Consider the following 15,239-nt stretch of genomic DNA (forward strand, 5'->3'; position numbering starts at 1 on the left):
ATACAAATTGAAATCTACTGGCTGAAGACACTTGACAGCATTTGCTTGCTCCTGAATGCCTTTGAGTTAAATCAAAAATAGTTTCAAGTACTTTTTTGTAGAAACATGGTTTTCTCACTTTCAGTGTTATAAAGAAAAATGTGGACTAGTAAAACAGTTGGGATATTGAATACAAAAATGGAGTGTGTGCCACAAGAACTTTTTTCAACAGAATTACTGGCATATATTTGTCATTAGGAGTACAATTGATTTTTATTTTGCATATGTAAATACATTATCATTAGTTTTAAACCAAATGTTTGCAAAAGTGTTCAGAATGTACAGTAAGGAAAAATTCAGCTAGTTTTAAGAGCCCCTGTGGCCTTTGTAGAGTAAAACTACAGTGCAAGCTAAGTCCAACACTGTATCATCTGCACAAAGCCTCCAAATTTCTCAGTTCTTAAAGGTACAGTAGCCAAGTGACCACATCAGTTCTCCTATCTGCTTCCCCAAAGAACTCTGAAGGAATTAAAAAATACCAGACTATGGAAACACTGCTTAGTGGTACTATAACTCTACCATTTATATCCACCTGGTGCCAGAGACATTGCAGTTGGCAAGCATGCAATCAATCCCAGGAAAAAAAGTTTACAGGAAATATAGGGCAGTAAATAATTTCTGGACAAAAGCTGCAGAAACTGTAAAGAATAGAATCATTCAAGATAAAGCTAAACACAATAAGCTGGGGAAAAGCTAACATAACTTTTTTTTAGGAGAATATCACAGCTTAGATTTGGGGATGTGAAGAAGGAACAAAGATACATCCAATACAAGCCCTGGTCAGTTCCAGGTGCCTTTAGCCAGCAAATTTATGGCCTGAAGCCATACCACCAGAAAGTTACTGTTTTGGCATGAATGCAAGTTTCCAAACTCATAACATGTAAGCTATTTCTGCCCAATATTTGGAGGTTAATCTCTGTGTTTTCTTTGAAGCCTCTCTTTCCCCGTTGAGACATTTATATGCAGGGAGTTGATGCAAACAGCCAGAATCGTGAATCTTTGGGCACTTTTGAGGAGATGTGGGAGTATATCCCTCCCTGCCATATGGTAGGTTTTGGAAATCCTGGTGACTCACCAGTGAAGACTTATCTATACAGTTTTCTACATAGCAAACAAAAACTGTTTTCCCCAAAAAATTTCCTTACAGAAAAATTTTATCACCTGATCCCTATGGTTTGTGCTCTTCTTGTATACAGAGCACAGAAAAATAACTAGAAGTTATTTCTCCCTGTTTGAGGATGGCACATCAACACACATGGAGATTAGTCTAAGAGATCTCAAGGTCAAAAACCTCAAAATTAAAACTAATCTGCTCTCTCCTTAATGAGAGTTAACATTTTTCACAGGGTGAAAAGCATTAAAGGCAGTCCTTATTGAGTCAAATTAATTTTTTACTTTCAAATCCCACTTGTAACACAGTTTGTAATATTCCAAGTAATATTTATCTTTTGCATATTGAAATATGATGCCTTTCCATAAATAGCTACAGGTTTCTTGGCAGCATTGGTGTGACAGAGGATTAATTAAACTGGAAAGCAGGGCGTGTGGGGACCAGATTTATATAATGAAAACAATATATCTGCTAACACCAGAGAAGTGCTGACACTGTAATAATGCTGATATTAATATTTGGTACAGAACATTGTAGAGCACATTAGAAAGGTGGTTAAATCTGGTGGACTGAGAAATAATCAGAAATTACCAGAAGAAAATAAGGCTGCTACTTCACTACTAATATTAAAAGTCTCACTCCCATTCAGAAAGATGCAATGATATCTTGTTTTTTAATACCCAGAGCCTGCAAGAAGTCCACTGACCTCCCATGCGAGCTCCATAGCAGCTGTGGAGAATATTCAGAAGTTTGGTGGACTTTGTTCCTAGATAACATCACAGTAATTTGCAGTCAAATGGGGAGTAGGGAAATCAGTGAGAAAAAGCAATTAAAATCTATCCTCTCCTCCAGTCTATCAGATAGTTAATACAACCAACTTGTTACATGGTTTTATGTTAACGTAGCCTTATTTACTTCAAAAACAGTGAGAGAATGAACATCCAAACACCACATCAAAACAACCCATTTGACCTTATGAATGTTTTCCAGGATTTCATAGAAAGTCACCAGCAAAAAATGACCTTTGAAGTTTATACAAAACAGGGAAGAAAAAACAGGAAATACAAAAAGAAACTAATAAAAAAATTCCTTCTAAATACAAGATGCCCCAGGGCATTTAAATATTCAAGAATATTAAAACACATTCAAACTTTACTTCATTACTCTTGGAAAACAAGAGGCATCACCTAGTAATTTCCACTTGATTCTTTCTGCAGTCCAACTTCCACCTCATCCCAGGACATTACACATGATGAAAACAAGTACTAAAACTAAGTTATTTATTAAAACTATAGAATAAAATGTCAGCATAAAGATATATATGCATGTCAGCGGTCCAAATAAATTAGGGTAATTTTCATCAGTAGACGACAATTTTTACATTTATTACAATATTTTCCCCATAACTATTCTGTCTGGTGACATTTTTGCACATATATTAAATATATGTGACAGTATATAACATATAGCTAGATATTTGACCATTGCTAAACGCTGCAGTATTTTGAATACATTTGCAGACTGTCAAATATTTTAGACTTTCAAGTGATGCATTTTAAAACACAGTGAAATGAAGATAATTTACAGAGGAAGAGACAGATTTTATTCTTGGCTACTAATAAGAAAACTCAGCCCCCCAACTGGTCTGAGAATACCAGACCACATCTTTATTATCTTTAAAGATATAAGCCATGTTAGGAAATAACTGAGGTGGGAAGTGCTTATAGACCAGGCTGTCTATATAAATCTGTAGGAAGCTATTGAAAAAGTTAAACTAGGTGTAACCAGCTGAGAATATGGTCAAACAATGTAAACTCTAGTTCCTGAAGACTATGTGCTGACACAGGAAAAGGAACATGATCAAAGGCAGGGATGTTTCAATTTGGGGGGCAGACTTTATCTTGGCACTTTTATTTAGCATTTTGTTTTATTTCATTTTTATTTAGCACATTTAGCCTGGAATTAGAACAGATGAAGTTTGTAGTGAGAGAAAAACAGAAGCCTCACCTACTTCAACCCAGCTCTTGCCTCTGTTCTCCTCCCCAGCTGGCTCCACCCCTTCAAACCTGTGTGCCTTAATACACAACCCTGCCCCTCTATGATCCTGTCTCTTCTCCTGACCTCATCCCTCATCTTTCTGGCCAAAGTCCAAGGGCTCACCGGGGCTCATTGTCTCTTTGCTCCTCCTCTCTCACCTTCCGCGTCCTTCACCTTTCCAACCAAACTACAGGCTTCTGCTGTCGGATTGCCTTCCCTGCCACTCCTCTCATCTGCATTCTGATCAGAAAGCCTTCCCTGCTCTGGCACAGATAAACCAACACAGAGGTGTAGGCTTCCTAGCACAAGGGCTTGCCACCCTCTAAAAGCCCAGAGGAAATGGGCAGCACACAGAATGTGTCCTTTCACCTTCCACACTGTCTCTGGTACTCTTTGGGCAGAGACTGCAATGCACTGCTGAAATCCAACTCCTTGCTGCTGAATATGCATAAACCAAGATCGTTAAAAGCTTGACAGCTTTGCCAAATTTGTGTGGATTTTGACAAAAACAGCAAAAGGCATATCCTTGAAACAAAAGTCACTTTCTTGCCAGCTTTCATGCCTCTGCTCCTAAACATGGGTGTGCCATAGAGTTTTAAAGAAAATATCACCAGAATTGGGTGTTTCTTTTTTTTCCCCACCATCTACTATTGCAGTACATTGTTCCAGCTTTCTCCCTGTACTACTCCACCCTACCAATCATGTTTTCTTGGGACTGCTTTGGCTGAAATTTTGTGGTCCAAAGTAGATAGTTGGACTGAAAAACATATCACTCAAATGATTAAACTTAGCAAAGACACACAAACCCAGGATCTCCTAATGGTCCACTGATTGTAAAATGCTCTTCCAGTTCTAGTTTCCCAAAACTTAGATCACGTGGTGTATTCCATCTCCTTTCACAGCTAGATCCACAGGCCATTGCAAGGTGTCTTCCAGCAGCCTTTGGGATGGAGCACATCCAGGGAGCTGCAGGTTTCTGCTGATGCGCCAAGGTGTTTGGCTTTTTGTAGGAAAAACTATTTTTCATTAAAAATCAGTTCCAGGGGAATAAAGGATGAACCTAAGCACAAAAGATGTGCATCTAGTATTTGTTAATGGCTTGTTTTAAAATTTTGTGAAGTGCTTTAAATTCAGGGTGGGTTCCAGAAACACTGAATAAAGAAAAGCAGTATTTCCTCTCTGCCATGACTGGGATATAAGTAACAACTGACAAGCCTAGGGAAGGAAACAGATGTAGAAACTTTTATAGACAATTCCTTGGATTCACTAGGAACCCTGGTTAAGCATTAAAAAAGAAAGAGCTCAACATAAACAGTCTTTTAAGTGTGTCTAAAACTGACTTGAGCCAAACCAGCCTCCAAGATATTGGAGATACCATCCTGGTCTTCACTTTCTCCAGGGGAAAACTAACCAGTCAGCACCTGTCCAAGGGCTGTGCTGCATCCCCAAAGGCACACGGCACCATCTGTGCTTCTCATCTGACCCCTGGAAGCTCCAGCTTCTGTCAATTGTAGCCACTAGTGGGTTTGACAAAACTTTATTGCTCTGCTTCTTGCAGCAGACAGAGAAGACAGGAGCTGATGAGCCACCACCACCCCATTGTCCATGCAGTGCAATGCAAAATGTAGTATTGCAGCAGACAGTCACTCCAATCCATCTGGTTCTCATTTCACTGATGAATTTACCTAGTGAAGACCTAAGAAAGCCCCCAGTATGGCTTTCTACTTCTGAACTGAGGCTTCAAACTATTCAGGGCAAAGTTTTTTCTCAGCCAAAACCATAATATGCTACATGGTTCAGGAGGAGAGAAACATGGCATTATCAAGTAGCTCAGATGAGGGAAAACCATGCAAACCATTTCAGAGTATGTTGCAGAAAGTTCTGCCTGCAGGTACTGTACATGGTCAGGCTAGAAGCTTTACATCCATTAATGACAACACCAAAAAGACATGGAATCCACTGAAACGCTTGGCTCCAGTTTTGGAGGTTCTGGGCAATGTCCCAAACTCCCCAGTAAGTGCCTTTTCCAGTTTGGAAAAAAACCCTTGTGTTCCTACAAACCTAGAGAAGTTCTCTGATCCCCAACCTCTGTACCAAGACAGGGACTCAATTAGCTGAGACTCAGCGGATGATGGGATATATATCTATTCCAGCATCCCACCAAAATACTTCCCCTTAAGGATCAATGCAGTTTCAGGCCAGGCAGGTCTGCCAGAACTTCCGTTTGTCAAAGCCTCTTCAAGGTGCACACATTAATTTATTCCCTTCTCTTGAGAAATGGTTTCATTAAGAACACCCAAAATGAAGGTTTTTGCTTCAGGTTCAGCCTTGTCAGATACTAAACACCTCTTCCTTGCTTCATGACCAGCAAGTGATAGCCCTGAAAGCCAAAATCCCATCTCTCTTGTGGCAAGGTGAACAGGAGGCCCAGAATGAACCAGCCCCACTTAATTTACAACCCTTTACAGGTCAGTCAAGTTTCCCTTGCAGAAAAACTGTACCAAAACAGAATTTCCCATCGATAGGGCACAACCCTGAGAGTCGAGAATCAATAGATCAGCTTCCCCTTCTTGTTAGAATACCAACTCAGTGCAACTGAATGAAACACTTTCTTTAAACTCATCTACTCGAATTCCTCTGCTGACAAACATCTGCATACACACATCAGTAAGAGGAATAGTAATTATTTCCCCTGAGAAAAACAATTTTGCTATAAATTTCAGAAGCAACTTGATTTAACAAATTAAGCTAAGAGCTGAGGACACTAAATGCAGTTAACTTCTTTGAAGCTAGTGGAATCAGAAATTATTTGCAACACCCCTTTAAATGCTTTCATTTTTGAAAGGATAAATACAGAGCTCTTGACAAAACTCCTGGCTTAGTTATTAAAGGGGCAAGAAACTAAAACAGACTCTATAGGAACATCTTTCCAACTAATAAATCATAGATGCATTTCTCTTCCTGACACTTTTTAGAATTTCCTACATGAGTTAATTGACAGAACTAGAATAGAAAGTATCATCAGAACCATCCCATTCAAAGTGTTTGAATTTTTACTTTCATTATTCAAACTTTGAGGGTTTTTACCACATACTAAATGACATTTTTTACTTCTTCCTATTACTTGGCATGAGGAGGTTCTTGCTGTTTTATAACTACCTTATGAAATACAACAAACTTCCAAAAAATGGCAAAAAGTATAGTTTTCCTTAAGGAAAACAGCAGGAGTGTCCTGCTGTCGTACAGCCTGGACATTGCAACAAGGAACAAGGATTTCTATGCAGCTGAGGGCTTCTGCTCAAATGCCTTTTTTTCCCCCTTTTTTTGGTGACATAGGGACGAACATATAAAACTCTTAAAAGATCCTTTCCTCTGTGGATTGTTCCTTCTCCCTCTGGTGTGATAAATGCCATCTCAGAAATGGTGACACACATAAACTACAAGGATTTATAGCACATTTCCAACACTAATATTAAACACATCCTTTAAACTTCTTCTTTGGAAAGATTTCAATTTTTTTTCCTCCTTTAGTATCGTTTAATAGCTGTTAAGTCACCTTCAAAGAATTTGCTAAACCTTTGAAGTACAACACAAAAAACTAGACTCCAACATCTTCCCAACAGTTGCAGGTAATGTGCAGTAATTTTTAATGGCATGCAGAGATAGAACTGTCTAATGCCAAGTTACTACCTCCCACCCGCAGCCCTGCTCCTGCCAAAGCCAATTTTACAAACATGCTTTTGTTCCATTCCCTTACACTACAGAGGCATTGGGGATGAATGACACAGATTGTTAGTTTGTCCTTTTTTTTCTTTCTTTCTTTTTGGATAACTTACATAAATTTTCTTTTTAGAGGGGAGATTCTTCTCCAATTTTTTTTTTTGCAGGAGGGTTTGGGTTTGTGACTTTGTGTTTTCCCTCCATGAAGACAAGGGATAGCTTTGCTGTCTGATTTCTTACTTCAGATATCATTTGGTCAGTAGGAGGGAGGATTACTGCATACTTATCATAGATTTTTCTGTTTTGTTACTACATAGCCATGGATTGCAAGAATAAACCTTTAGGAAATGCTTAGGAAATTTTTAGAGCAAAGATTTCCAATTTTTACTCACTCCAAACTTCCTTAACATGCGTGTGGCCAAGTGATGCTATTGCCCAACCACATGAAAACAAAGATTTCTAGTATAGAAAAAAATAATTATCTGTACTTTAAAAGTTCAGAGTGCAGAAGTTCTGCATAATTAAAACATTTTATGAATCTTGCTAGTGGCCCAAAGGTTAAATACCTTTCTTTACTAGCCTAGACCACATAATTGAGAGGAAGCGAGTTTATTTTTTTGAAAGGCCATGAAAAATAACCCAAAAAACCACCACAAGTTTATTTGTACTTGCAAATCTTTTCAGGTCTAAAGAACCAGCAAGATAATAAATTGTTTTTGCTGAAAACAGGAAGTTTGGCAGAGATGCAAAAGGACAGCTAAACTTTGACTAGACAGCCCAAAACTCTGAGTTCTACTTTGAGAGTATTTCCAAAATATTTAAAAAAAAAAAAAAAAAAAAAAAAAAAAAAAAAAAGAAAGGAAAACAGAAGTGCTTCAAATCCACACAAAGCTAAAGGAACACCAAAGGCATCTGGGACTGCTATTCTGTTGCCACATTTGTGGTTGCCTTGTGTTGGCTTCAGAGCTGGTTTTAACTTCCATCAAGCGCAGCTGAAACCCACACTTATAAAGCCTCAAATGCTGTCCAAGCTAGATAAGTCTCAGCTAGTCCTTCCTTTCTTCTTTTCATTTGACCAAGACCAAAGGAATAAATAAATAAGCATCATTCATAACGTATAACACTGATGTATAAAAGGAGACAACAGAATTTTGGGTCTCAGGACTAAGTATCCACCAGGTTTTTCCATATAGGACGCAACAGGGCAACACAACACCACCTGCTCTGCCATCTCCCTGCCACTCCATCATCAGGCCACCAGCAGGACCTTCTGGCAGGAGAAGTCATCTTTCAGCACAAAAGCAACTTGAGTGGAAAGGTTTATATGAAATGTGCGGAATATGGTCTCTTTAAAACAAGTGTATGTTCAAAACACATCCATCCTACACACAACTAGAAATTTGCCCAGACTCCAGCCTTTCAGAGGGATTTTGAATAGCTCATAGGACGTGATCACCAGCTATAACCTGTGAGCACAGACAGGTTTATCATAGGCTGCAGCACTGCCCTCTTTGTTGCTGTACTGGCACTTTCTGGCCCACTGGTGGATTGGTTCCCTCCTTACCAAGGGCCAAGTGGAGTTCAGGAATTGCTACAGGCCAGGGTTTGCTCCCAGGAAGCCACTCAAGCATTGCTGACGTCTTGTGGGAGGCAGAGATTTTAGACTGCACAGATACGAGCTGTACCATCGTATTTACCCAAAGGAATGGAGGACAAATCCACAACACAAATCTAGCAAAGGATGAAAAGGGTCCCTCCCAATTCAATACTCATATGAATGCATTCATGTGAGGAGGGGAATCTTAAATACATTAACTTTGTTTTTTGGCCTAGAACTTCCCATGATTAATCTGAGACCTTCTTTCCTCCCTCCGCACTCACATTTATTATGAAAATGTAGATCCTCAAAGCATCTATCACAAAGCACCACTGAACCCTTTGGACCAATCAAAATGTAAATATAATCAACAGTATAAATATTACCTTCTGAAACACACACCTTTGGAATTCAATTATCATAGACCGATCTTTTTTTATAAAATCCATTACTATTGTTATGCAGTCTTATCACCCAACTTATCAACAAGAGATCATTTTCACTGTATCTGGGGTTTTTTTTTCCTGAATCATGACTTGAAAACAAGGCCCAGCACAAGAAAGTGAGCTCAAATCTTCAAACTTTTTTCCTCAGTACAATTACTTGCCTAATTTACAGTAATTTCATGACTATAAGGCGCACCCTTTTGACTAAAATTTTCCCCCAAAACCGGAAGTGCGCCTTATAGTCCGGTGCGCCTTATCTGATGTACAAATTTGCGACATTTGCCACCTCGGAAGTGCGAGTCCGCCGGCATCGGGACGGTCCCCGCGCGGGGCAGCCCGGCCGGCATCAGGGCGGCCCCCCGCACGGGGATGGGGAAAGCCGCCGGAATCACAGCGGCTGCCGCACGGGGGGCGCGAAAGCCACCGGAATCGGAACGGCTGCTGTGCGGAGAGGGGGAAAGCCGCCGGAATCGGAGCGGCTGCCGCATGGGAAGGGGGAAAGCCGCCGGAATCGGAGCGGCTGCCACACGGGGGGGGCGAAAGCCGCCGGAATCGGAGCGGCTGCCACGCGGAGAGGGGGAAAGCCACCGAATCGGAGCGGCTGCCGCGTGGGGAGGGGGCAAGCAGCCGGAATCGGGACAGCGGTGGCACAGGGCAAGCCTGCCGGCATTGGGTCACCCGGAGTGCCAGGGAACTCCCGGAACAGCGAGGCCCTGGGGATGCTGCACGGAGCGGCGGTGGGCATAGCCCGGCCCTGCTGGGTACAGGCAGGCCCGGGAGCCAATGGTTGCCGGGTTGAGGCAGGGCCTTGGCCAGCAACCGCCCGGGGGGAGCTGGGGGTGGAGCCTCACTGCAAAAAGAAAGTGCGCCTTATAGTCCGGTGCGCCTTATCTGATCTACAAAGTTGCGAAATGTGCCGGCTCCTGGGGGGTGCACCTTATAGTCCAGTGCGCCTTATGGTCGTGAAATTACTGTAATAGCAGAATCCCTCAGTTACACCTGTAGGAGCACAGTCCACACAAAGGCAACACACTTGTATACTGTGAAGATGGAATATGCAGAAAGCTGAAATAGAAAAGTCCTGAGAAGTTGTAATAACTACCAAGGATAACTAAAAGGAGAGGGGAAAAAACCAAAACAACAAAACCAGCAAACCCTTACTTTTGTTTAAAAATCAAGCTTTTAGAAGAACTTCAGTTAGAACCCTGATATACTCAGTCCCTCTGGAAACCTAGACCATGTCTAATTAATCCCTCCCAGCATCTGCTCTTGAATGGTTGCAACAGCGATGATATGAACAACACCCACACCTTACAAGACAGCACTTTTCATGTGCTGGAAACAAACACTTCCCAAAGGAGGCAAAGCATTATCATTCCCTGTTTAGAAACAGAAATTCAGCTATGGAGAAATGAAACCACTTACCCAGGAGCATTCAGCTGGAGCAGCAGCAGAGTCAGGTGAGGAAGCCAGAGCTCCTGTGCAAATGTCCAATGCAAGCCTTTAACATTCGGCACCACATCTCCAACTTCAGCAGAGCAGGTAATGTTATGCTCTCTTCTCTCACAGATCTGGGCTGAGCTTTAAGTACAATCTGGAAGCACTTCAAAAGCTGTGGATTAAAAAGCCCTGTATAAATGCAAAGTGTGATTATAATTCAACCAATATTGGAAAAATTACAGCAGTTTATATTTGTTTTTCTGTATTTGTGGAATTTATGTTGTTTCAACACTTGAACAGCTTTTGATAATGACACCATCTGCTAATTCTCACCCCTCACTAAATTAGAACAAGTGGTGGAATTGTTAGACTGCAATTTTACAGATCCCAATTTATGAAACAAACCTGAACCTGAGGTCAGCGAGAGGCAACACCAGCAACAGGAGGCAACCAGTCTGGTACAATTTCGAGGCCAAGGGGAAGGAAAGGATAGGACAATCAGGAACAACACACCTCTCAGCAGCTCCTCTGACGCAGTTCTTTGTTAGGTTGTGCTTCCTTTCCCAGCCCTGCCAGGCAAACAGCATTTACTCCAAAGCTGCTCAGATTGGTGGAACAGCGGTGGGTGGGATATTTCTGCTAGGGTCTGAGATCACTGCCAAGTGGAATGGACACCTGAGTACAAGTTAAACGCTCTCCAATTGCAACACCTGGGGCAGAGTTCTGAGTGTCTCTGTTAAGTTAACATTGCCAGATTAGTGTCCAAACTCTTGTAAATGACTGTAATTTATGCATGCTTTATCTGCAGAAATACCTAATGGAGAGCAGCATGAGGAGGACCACAGGCCTTGGTAATATATTTGAAAGTAAAATTGAAGTTGATAATCAACCCTTTGGCTACACTCCCCTTCCACCCCCCACCCCCGAATTCCTACATATTCATATCCTTCCCTCTGCTCTAAGAAATGCTCTTCCTCTGTTTTCAGGTTATATGAGAATTTGTTTTATACACTTATATCTGCAAAAGGGTCAGATAATGTCATATGCAGATCAAACAGTGAAAATACACCTGCCAGTTCTTCTATGAACCTTTTGGTTCTCTCTGAATTTGTGTCAATAATTTCTTTTCTTAGCTAGTGAACCAAATCCTCAGTAGTTGTAACCTTCTATTTCACAAAGACTATTTAGTAAAGGGATGGACTTTTACTAAAGACACAAGCATGATACTTCACTGCACAAGGAACAGGGAGTTTGCTCATTTTATTTATAAATGTTCAGGACACAACTATGGAAATCTCAGACCTCGCTACTCATGACTATGCAGGAGTCAGGCACAAGACTTCAGGTACACTTGTCTAGCAAGAGCCTTGGTGGAGTTCTTCAAATAAGGCACATTTGGTATTCAGCACCACAGTGACACCAATTACCTCCCTCACCCAGGAATGAAACAGGTTCCTACCTGCCATTAACACAATTCCCTGTCATCTTTGGTGGGCTTCTAAGAAAGTTGCCCAGAGAAGCTGTGGATGTCCCATCTCTGGAACTGTTCAAAGCCAGGTTCTTTGGAGCTCTGAGCAACCTGCTCCAGGGAAAGGGGTCTGTATCTGAGACCACCAAAAATTAATCTTCTGGTAGCCCGAAGATAGGCAGGTGAAGAACCTCAACCCCAAAGGTGTTGATGCTGCTATGATGTAGTGAGAAAGATGTCCATGGTGCAAAATCTGCCTGACAAAAACTCTTTGGTCCTCAGCTCCACTGATTGTGACATTGGGAGCACATAATAATCAGTTCACAGGGGACACCAAGCAACCTAAATTCATTTGTGGCTGTCATTAAGGGGTAATTATTCCTAGAAAAGAAGAAGAATGAGACATTTTCTGGGCATTATAGGCACACAGTTGACATCACTAGGAGCCAATCCAGACCCCTGAGTTCAGGCCAGCTTTCTAAAATCCTTTATGTCATTGTTTTACAAAAGGTATTTGATAACCACTGCTGCCTTCTTAGATGTGATCTCATCCTTGACCCAGAGTGGCACTTTTAGGAATAGCTCCCTCAGGTTTACTTTTATCAGATCATAAAGTACATCATATTCCCTTGCCTATGAGACATGTTAAGACTTGTATTATTTGTAACTGGAAATCCTTTAAAGCTGCCTGACAATTTTTTGTCCACAAAAAATTGAAGTCGAAGTTGGAATGGATGAAAAACAACTTCCAAGATTAAAAAAGTGTGTGTTTGGTGGAGAAAACGATAATCTGGAGCACTTTCCATGAATACAGTAAGAACTAAAATTTTTTTGTAATGACAGCAGGACTGTATCCCTTCTTGGAGTAATAAACATATGGTCCTTCACTGAATTACTCTTCTAATGTTACAAATATATGATATATGCTATTTTAAATACATTCAGTTTTTCTACAGAGAAAGTGGAGTGGTGCACAAATATCCAGCGTCACATCATACAGCATCCTGTCAGGACTCTTGGAGTAATCCTTTGTTTTGCAGATCTGCAGACTAAGTATGAGGGATTAAATGATACCCAAGGTCTCCAAACAAGGCAGCTGCCCAAGTCACATTTTCACGGTCGAAGACAAGTACCATGCCAGCAAACAGCGTAAATCTAAACAAGCAGACAGGTTGGAAGATGTCAGCAAAAGGGGTCAGGAAGACTTGAGTCACAGCTGGCATGGGTCAGCATGTAAATCGAGGGGGCAGAGAACAAGCTGAAGCTAAATATACTCCAACTCCTTGTAGACTGTGCTGGCAGTAGGCCAGGCTGCAGCAGTAATGGCTGGGGTAGGTTTAAAGTGCTCTCCCCTGCCAGCTAGTCAGCCCTGCCTTAAATTAACCCAGCTGACTTTAGACTGAAACAGATGATGGTTCCTCATAAACTCAATTATGCTAGCTCAGCCATGAGTGGAGAAGGCTCCAGATGAAATGTGATGCTTTACCAATATCTTGAATCTCCACTGCCTTCCCTGCAGTAACTGTTGACAGTGACTTAAATTCTTTAAATCCATCTGAAAGACAGAACTTCAGGTAAAGCAACATTACTTTCAGGGGCCTCTGCCTAAGGTTGCTGTAGAGATGATGAAAGGAGGTTTCTGAGGCCATTACTCCACTGGATGTCAACATGTAGCAATGAATTCACTCTAGATGGTCCTGTGGACTTCTTTGCTGGTAGGGTCATCCATTTCTATGGACTCCTTGTATTACAGTGTCTGATCTTTTCAACTGCAAGAAACCACAATACTGCTTTACTGGAGACGTGTTTAAGTCCTGGTATAAAATGATGCTCATATACACCCTGAACAATTCCACTGCAATCCAACCATTTATTCCTATACTAGTTAGGCTAAAATAAAACCCTGGGGTCGGTAAAAGCGTGTATATGCTCACAGATATAAATATAGTTTGACTGCTAAACTTACATGCTTGAGCTTACATTTTCTGTAATAAAATATTTAAGTGGTTTCAATCCACAGTTGGATTTTTTTTAAACTCTGAGATAGTAAAAGACATCAGTGCAGGACAGCATCCACAGGACACAATCAGTCACTCAAATGAGCAATAAAATAAGTACAGTAATTTCACGAATACAAGCCGCACCAATTTGACCAAAATTTTGGTGGAAACCCGGAAGTGCAGCCAATATTCCGGGGCGGCTAATACATTAACAAAATTCTAAAAGCTGCCAACACGGAAGTGAGAGCCCGCGGCAGCCCCAAGCCAAGCTGGAGCCCGGCCGGCCCCGGCAGAGGTGGGAAAGCCTGGCAGAGGCAGGGCCAGCAGTGTTGGGGGCGGGCGGCTGAGCCTGAGCCAGCAGGGCGGGGCAGGGGGGGCGGCAGAGCCTGGGCCAGCAGGGCGGGGGAGCCCGGGAGAACTGGGGCTAGCAGTGCAGGGGACCATGGCAGAAGCAGGAAGGCCGACGGGTGGGGCTGCCTGGCAGCGGGGGAAGCCCAGCAGAATCGGGGCCAGCAGCGTGGGGGAGCCCGGCGGTGCGGGGGCCTGCAGTGCCGGCCAGGGCGAGGAAATGCGGCGGCGGTGCAGACGGGAGGGGGCGGCCGGCGAGCCTGGCGGCGGCGGCAGCCCTGCCGGCAGGGCTAGCAAACGCAGCGCGGGGCGGCCGGCGAGCCCGGTGGCGGCGGCAGCCCTGCTGGCAGGGCTAGCAAACGCGGCGCGGGGCGGTGCTGACGGGAGAGGGGGGCCAGCGAGCCCGGCGGCGGCGGCAGTACCACCCGGCCAGCCCCGCCGAGCCGTGGTGCTGAGCTGGGCCACCCGGCCCCATCGGCAACCATGAGCGGGCCGAGCCTGCCTGGCCCCACCCCGCGCCAGTAAACCCCGCTATGCCGCGATCCTGTTACTAATTGGCCAATTTGTGAAAGCTGCGCACGGATTCTCGCGATGAACGAAAGTGCGGCTAATATTCGGGGTGCGGCTTATCTATTGACAAAGACAGCAACATTGTCGAGGCACCAGAAGTGCGGCTTATAATCCGTGCGGCTTGTATTCGTGAAACTACTGTATCTTCATTATGGACTGACAAGGACCAATATAGATTTTCCCAGAGAGAAATAACTTCTATACTACCACTTCATGCCACCATAAACTAAGCTCAAGTCTTTTTTAAGATGCATGTCTAATGCCTAGCATTTAAGTATCAGAAAAGTCTGATAAAGAATTGTCTGAGGCTGAGCCAAAGCAGAGTAAATGGTAAGACTGTAGTAACACAGAAGTTTGTAGAGGCTTTGGAGAGCAGTTAATCACTTATGTGGAATTTAGTAAGAGCCAAATTTCCTGACACCTAATTTTTTTTCCTGTGCTTCTTCAGAAATTAGGCTCTCCT

At 42.7% G+C, this 15,239-nt stretch overlaps 1 long non-coding RNA gene across 1 annotated transcript in view; it reads right to left on the reverse strand.

The window, feature by feature from the left end:
• The window catches only part of LOC116993313, an 87,751-nt gene that overhangs the window by 64,047 nt on the left and 8,465 nt on the right, over positions 1–15,239 (reverse strand). The window contains exon 3 of the long non-coding RNA XR_004417269.1: positions 10,376–10,579. This is a non-coding gene — a long non-coding RNA (uncharacterized LOC116993313). The remainder of the gene's footprint in view (positions 1–10,375; positions 10,580–15,239) is intronic.

This window comes from Catharus ustulatus, chromosome 3, assembly GCF_009819885.2.
Source record: "Catharus ustulatus isolate bCatUst1 chromosome 3, bCatUst1.pri.v2, whole genome shotgun sequence".
NCBI classification, from domain to species: Eukaryota; Metazoa; Chordata; class Aves; order Passeriformes; family Turdidae; genus Catharus; species Catharus ustulatus.